This window comes from Rattus norvegicus, chromosome 2 (assembly GCF_021556685.1).
Source record: "Rattus norvegicus strain SHRSP/BbbUtx chromosome 2, alternate assembly SHRSP_T2T, whole genome shotgun sequence".
NCBI classification, from domain to species: domain Eukaryota; kingdom Metazoa; phylum Chordata; class Mammalia; order Rodentia; family Muridae; genus Rattus; species Rattus norvegicus.
The window spans coordinates 34,735,741-34,743,221 of record NC_141535.1 but is presented as its reverse complement, the minus strand read 5'-3'; the positions used below and the strand labels follow the sequence as shown (position 1 = coordinate 34,743,221).

General features: G+C 44.0%; 1 long non-coding RNA gene across 2 annotated transcripts; it reads right to left on the bottom strand.

The window, feature by feature from the left end:
- Window positions 1-6,181: 6,181 nt before the first annotated feature.
- LOC147996031 (uncharacterized) lies at window positions 6,182-6,973 on the bottom strand. Of its 2 annotated transcripts, none has more exons than XR_015677698.1 (2): window positions 6,770-6,973; window positions 6,182-6,605 (listed from the first exon to the last, which is right to left on the bottom strand). It is a non-coding gene; the product is annotated as an uncharacterized LOC147996031 (long non-coding RNA). The 2 variants fall into 2 exon arrangements; XR_015677708.1 differs by having other exon boundaries at window positions 6,182-6,600.
- Between the last annotated feature and the right edge of the window lie 508 nt (window positions 6,974-7,481).

Below are 7,481 nucleotides of genomic sequence, written 5' to 3'. Positions count from 1 at the left end.
GATGATGTATTAAGAGCTATGAGAACTCAGAAGGACAGAAGCAACTATGTCTAGTGGGATAGAATTTGTATGAAACAGTGTTTCTCAACCTTCCTAATGCTGTGACCCTTTAATACAGGTCCTCATGTTGTGGGGATCCCCAACCACAAATTATTTCATTGGTACTTCATAACTGTAATTTTGTTAATGTCATGAATTATAACGTAAACATCTGATGTGCAGGCTATCTGTGACCCCTGTGAAACGGTCATTAGACCTCCCAAGAGGGTAGAAACCCACAGAATGAGAACCTGTGGTTTAAATGAAAGGCAAAATTTGAGTGAATCATAGGAATGAGAGGTTTGGGTACTTTACCACAAAGGTATAGTTTATCTCTATCAGTGTATCCAAAGTCTGAGTGCACAAAGCATTCTACCTCTGGGGAATCCTACCTTAATCATTAATGAGTCAAGCGTGGTAAAAGATCTGTAGGTAATTATTAAGAAATAACTGGATCCTCTAACAGTGACTCACTCTGGTAATGCCCACAGTCAGCTTAGGCAGGAGGATTATCCTGAGTCTGAGGCCAGAGAGAGGGACCGTCTTTCGAAACAAAAGAAAGCCAGGTGTACAGGTCTATTGGTGCCTGCCTTTAATCTAAGTACTCCAAAGGCAGAGGCAGGTGAATCTCTTCGAGTCTGAGGGCAGCCTGATCTACAGAGTGAGTTCCCAGAAAACGATGAAATGAGCCCTGTTTTGAAAAATGAAAAACACAAAACAAACAAAAAAAAAAAGAGAACGGGGGAGGAGAAGATGAGAAAAGAAAGAAAGCAAACAAAAGACAAACAGAGAGACTGGCTATGGCGGTACATCCCTGTACCCTCAGTGCTGGGAACAGAAGGATTGTGACCGTGAAGCCCATTCCCTGGGACTCCAAGGTAAGGCTCTACCCCAAAACAACAACAACAACAAAAATTGTGCCGATTCAATGTTTATCAGATTCAAGATAGTCATATAATATTATACCTCTTGATTATTATATTCATATTCTACACTGACGAGTGATCTCTTTAAAATACTAACACCTGAATTTTGTAAAACAGTTTATATATATGCATGCAAGCCCTGGAAGAAGTTATATACACCCAATTGTTGGTTAATAGACTGACTTCTGATGTCCTTACCTGTTGTTTTCTGTGGCTCATTCTACTCAACTTAGCTCATTTTACCCCACTTCTGTCATTCTTATTCATATGTATCAGCATTTGGAAAAATAGATATACATAGGTAGATGAAAGATAGAGGATTGGTAGATGAATGATATATAGGTAGATGAAATTAGATAGGCAGAGGGATGATAGGTAGATCTATAGATAGATGATAGATAGATAGATAGATAGATAGATAGATAGATAGATAGATAGTACTTATTTCAGGGAATTGATTAATGGAGTTGTGGGGGACTAACAAACCCAAAGTCTAAGGCAGCCTAGAAGCGCAAATCAACTAATAGCTTCTGTGATTCACGTTTACAAAGTACTTGCATAGCAACAACTAGATTAATATTTGACTAAAAACCTCAGCAATGTAGTATCCTCATTGAAATATGAAATTAGGACAGCCTTGGACACTCAGAACTAAAGAAGCCCTTAGGAGTTTTCCTTCAGCTAACATCACACAACACAAGATGATCCAGCTATACCTAACCACCCTCGAATCATGTGAGTCAATAAAATGGTTGCTCTTTTAAGCCTTTAAAGGGCATAATTCGTTGGGGATAATACAAGCATCAACAGATTGAAAGGAATTGGACTCCTGAACCTTGAGGAGATGAGGTTGAGCTTCCAAGGAAACAGAAGCAAGATTTAAGTGCAGACCTCTGTGAGGAAGCCACCCACACGACTTCCCAGCCTGTTCAACTTCCTTCAGGCAGCCACCAGACATTTATTTAATCAGCCTTCCTCCTCTCAAAGACAGCTACATTCTATCTGGGGATCCAAGAAATAGATCTCCTACACATCCTGAAAGTACATGACTTTGCCTATAAGACCGGCACCTCCCCAGACAGAGTAAATGATTCAAGAGAGGACATGTGCTCTCTGGAGGTTAAGGGTGACAAAGAAGTTCTTTCTGCCTCGCTGAGAAAGTGCTTGGCTCCTTCCAGGATCCAGTGGCAGCCAGTGGGTGACCTTGATAGGATTCAAGCATTAATCCAGTAGACTGGGACCTAAAACAGAGATGGATGGACCACTTCCTGTGCTACCGCACTGATGGCTGCCTCAAAGTCATCCTCCAGGGGAACTAACATTCTGTTGACTTTTTAGTTCTGTGAACTGGTAAATTTCCTTGAAAATCTATTCAGGTTGGGCTTTCAAGGCGTTGCATCTGAGCGCCTCTTTGTATCCATACCAAAAGGAGAGATCATTGCTAAGAAGTGTCTACATAAGGGAAAAATGAGACCTTCAGCCCTACCAATGACTGCTTCAGAGTGGGGAAAAGAGGAGGACATTATATGTGCCAGTCATACGACATCTATCCTCACAACACACCTCTGAATTCCACATGGCCTGTTAGGAATGGAGGGTGACAGAAAACAGCCCCGTGACTGAGGCAGGCTGACCAGCCACTTTATATGAAAGGCTGACCGTCCTTGATGCCTTACATATATTGTTCAGTGAGTCCCTACAAAGCCCTCAGATGGCCTATTCTAACCCTTGTGAGTGTAGAAGCTGAAGCTGAGAGAGAAGACCACTCAGTTAGCCAAAGCTCCATTCCCAGTTCCCTCTGACCTCAGCAGCCCTTCCCAAACCTTTGCATCTCAAAAGCAGGCTCCATTATCAGTGCCATTATCACCACACCAGAGACTAACAAAGGTGCAGATAAGGAAATGGCAGCCTGAGAGCAAATCGGGCTGAAGCCAGGAAGACCCAGGAAGGCTGGAGGGACAAAAGCCAAACTTAGCTTTACTCTACTAGCTGCATGCAGAGCAAACTTTGTGGTCATATGCTCTACTTAAAAATCTCTGGAGTGCTGGGACAGGCTCTCTTCTGACCGCCCAAAGAGGTTAGATGACCATTTCTAAAGCCACAGAGCTGGGTGCAAAGTGGGAACTGGAACCGGAGACTGTCTTGGCTCCGTCGCGTTCGTTTGGTCCACAGCGATTGAGTGTTGAGATCTTGGAAAAATGAGGAGGAGGCTCCCTGTTGGTCCGCTACTCATCATTAAAGTGCTATTTTTTTTTAACCTGTTAAATCTGAGGCAACAATAGCACCTGCCGTATATAGACATCAAGTAAATCGGCAGTGGGAGCGTGGTGAGCAACGATTTTAAAGTACTGCTGAGCTATTCACACCTTGTGCTGTGTAATAATGGCTCCCTACCCATCGAGTCCTATCTTGAGTGCCCACCGGAGGTCTTTTCCACTATGGCGGACTCCGCTGAATCTCAATTTCAGTTTGTCCGTAATCTGCTCTAGAAGAGACTCTTAATTACGTTGCCACGAAGGAACAGGGGAGAGAAGAAAAAAACAAAAAAAACAAAAAACAAAAAACGAAGTTCCCAATTTCCAAGTAGATTTTGTGTAACTGTGGTTCTTCTTTAGGCTTTCCTCATCTGGTAGAAAAGGGGGACGAAAGGAGGTTTCCGTGTCTTTCTCCACCCTTCTCTCCCACTGTTGTAATTTGCTACCAGAAAGAACCCAGAGGCACTCAGTCAGTGGTGACTTAGGAATAGGGCTTAACCGATGGCATCTGCCTTTCAGAGAACTTGCTATTACACCAACGTCACAGCTCTCTGATGTTAGGATCTGCTGTCAGTCTAGAGTGGGATGTGTCTGTGTTTGCCTTGGTTCTGCTACTGTGGGATCAAGAGGAGGAAAGGGAGGAAGCCTGGATCCCTCTTCCATGTCCAGGTTCTGCTCTCCAGGATGGAGGTAAACTTACCAGGTAGTAAAGAGGAAAAAAAGGGTGCTAAATTCTTCTTAGGACTTTCTGAGACAGCCTGGCTGGGGTAGAAACTGCTTTCATTTGAACCCAGAGGTAGGGGTGGAAGACACATCCCCTTAGAACCAAACTCTTTAATAAGGGCAAAAAAACAGGGTGGGGTGGGTGGGGTCAAAAACACACACACACACACACACACACACACACACACACACACACACAGTGTCCTGTGGACAACCTCAGGACGGAGGCAGAGCCCAAAATACACACACCTGATTTTGTGCTTAGCTGCTACCCTGCTGTGCCATGGATGGGACAGATTAAGAGCGTCTAGATGGCCAACATACTCTCTATTACTGCTGACTCTTGCTACTCTCAGGACTGGCTTGGTACACCTTCCCAAAAAGTTGAACAATAGGGCTGGTGGAGGTGACGGCCAATTTCACCCAGAGTTCCTTGAACTTTAGAGCAACAAGATGAAGGAAGGAGAAAGGGATCCTTAGTAACTGGATGTCTGGGTAGAGTGTTCCCAGTGCCAGGAGTCCTAGATTAGCAACAAGGGGTTGAGCATAGGGGCGGGGTGTGCTAGCGGCAATGGGACAACAGGGCAACAGTAGGCATCTTCTTAGGGTCTCAGGCATCACTGCAAAGTTTCTTATAGAGAAAGAACTCCACACAGTCTTCACAGACACATAGCTTCACACAGACTAGCCTCTGGCTTTTCCAATGTGTACGGAAGCACTAGTGTGAATTTGTGATATATATGTTGTATTATGAACAATTAATATATATGTATATCATATCTACACACACACACACACACACACACATGTATATAGATTTCAATCTGGCTTTGACAACCCATAGGCAAAAAGGACCATATGCTCTCTCTGAGCTTTCAAAGGTGACACGCTGTTGACTGTAACTTGAAGACCAGAAGTAGAGATGGAGAGATTGATAAACATAAGTGGTATTAAATAAATCATTCTGAGAAAAGTAAGTCACTGGGGGAAGTAAGACTATCATGAAAGTGACGTGTATCCCTACTAGAAAGGCCACAGTGTGAGGATAGAATGATACCCTACAGAAACCTAACCAGAGGTCATGGTCAGCATCTAGAGTCATAAATCATGTTCGACTGTCAACAGACCCATAGTGAAAAGTTGTCATTGTACCTATGTGGTCCTCCTCCCCCAAATCCATTACAACTGCTCTCATAGTGAAAGAAAAAAAAAATCAGACAAATCCCAGAAGGGGCATCCTCTTACCACTAGCAAAGTCAGTTACCAGGGCTCCTTAAAACAGTCAAGGTCGGGGGCTGGGGATTTAGCTCAGTGGTAGAGCACTTACCTAGGAAGCGCAAGGCCCTGGGTTCGGTCCCCAGCTCCGAAAAAAAGAACCAAAAAAAAAAAAAACAGTCAAGGTCACGGAAACTGGAAAGCCTTCTGAATGGCTGAGAACAGACAACAAACATAACATGGGAGTCTACAGGGAAACCCAGGTGGAGGGAACACGGTGGCTCACAACTGCATTCCCACCATTTAGGAGGCAGATTCAGGAGGATCTCCAAGAGTTCGAAGCCAACCTGGGCAACAAAGTAAGTTCCAGGCTAGCCTAATCGACAGAATGACATCCTATCTCAAACCAACCAACCAGCTCACCCACCACCAAGTAAAAACAAACACAGAAACAACAAAACCCTAAGGAAATCTGAATAAACTATTGTCTAACTTCAGTTTATCTACGGAAATTTTTAAATCATAATGTATGTGACTAATGTACGTACCTTAAGGACCATGTTAGGAATAAGGGACCAAGAAGACAGTTTGGAATAGCTCTTTGTACTATTTTCTTTATGTTTCTTTAAATATCAATGTGTTCTTAAAAAGAAAATCTTTTCCTAAACGTTGTAAGACCGTGTGGCCTATTAGCAGTGAACAGACAGGCTCACAAGCCCAGGCTGAGAAATATTTACTGGAAAAAGAGTTTTGTTTTTTTTCACATGCATAATTTTCCAGAACTGTAATATTCTCTGTAATGAAAAGAGTGGACAGTGCCTTGTATCTGAATCATACATTTCTTCTTTGTTCCCATGGATAGGTCACCTGCCAGGGCCACAGCCAGTAGCTTCAATGTAGACTCTGTATGGCATAAACTAAGAACTTTCTCGTACAAAGTGACTGTTATTTTTAGACTCCTACTGAGACCGGGTTTCTTTCTGTAACATAAGCTGTGTAAAAAGGTCGGACGATTATCCTCTCTGAAACTCAATTTTCTCTTTTATTTAAAAAAGAAACGAAAAGAAAAAAGAAAAAGAAACAAAGAAAAAGGAAATAAAGGCAACGACCGAATTTTGAAGGGTTGTGTCTACCGAGGAAACGAATCTAAATTCAGTGCCTGGCACCTAAAAGTTCTTGGTAAACGAAGTCTGTTAATAAACACAGTTATCTTTCCCAATCAGGAGAAGATAATCCCCTTTGGTCCACTGGAAATATGGCTCACAGCTCTTTCCTCGGCATGCTTCCTAGTTTAACTACACGAAGCATCTAGAAGGCACTCTGCCAGCAGCAGCCTCTGGTTTGTATCTAAGCAAGTCTTGGTCATTAAGCGAAGTCAGGGCATCACCGGCCAAGCAGAGAAAGGCCACGCCACAGGGTACATCTGTGCCCACCAATGCTCTCTGTTCTTGAAACAAAACAAACACACACACAAAAAGCAGTAATTAATTAGTTAATAATGATACAATAACAACAATAACCCAGGACAGTTAGACAGTTAGTGTCAGATCTGGGGGACCCAGACTGGGGGCACGGGTGGGAGGGCTCCTTCCTCTTCTTGTTCCTCAGCACCTGTCACGGAGACGGGATGCAGGCTCAGCGGCCGCTTCCTCCTGCCCCCGCCGCCCGGCGGACCCTCGGCTCCCGGCAACGCGCCCGCGGCCCACGCCGACTAGAAAGCGCCCATTGAGCGCCTGCAGCTGCCGGTGCTGCTTGCCCAAAAAACTAAATAAAGCCCCGACTGCAGTTCCAGTGAAGAAGACACTACTGTGTTCTTCCCAGCCCAGTCACGGTTATAAAGCATTAAATGCAAACTGCTGATTGTTAACGCTGCATTTGTTTACACCCCGAATCTTGAATCACAATGGGGTGGCTCTCAGGCTGCCAGGGCCGGCTAGGGCCGGCTTTATCCTTTTTTTTTTTTTTTTTTTTTGGTAGATGTCTGCTCATGGAGACCTCAGTGGGATTTTGTTCCTGGTGGGACTGAAGGGAATGTATTGGAGAAGCCTTACTCTATTCCTGGATGTGTAAAACGTTCAGGGATTTGTAAGGTCTCCCAAAGGAGAAATTCCACACTGTATAAAATAAAGTAGACGCGAATGAATGAAAGGATGCTGGGATCCTCTTAAAGGGCTGCGGGGAAGCGAGAAGGTGGGAAGTGTGGCCCACTGGCTAAGCTTCCTGATGGATAGCTGCAACATTTATCCATCCCTACCACCAATCATGGCCATATGCCTTTAAAATCCAGCAGCCACTCTCTCTACCCGTGAATTTAAATGATTTT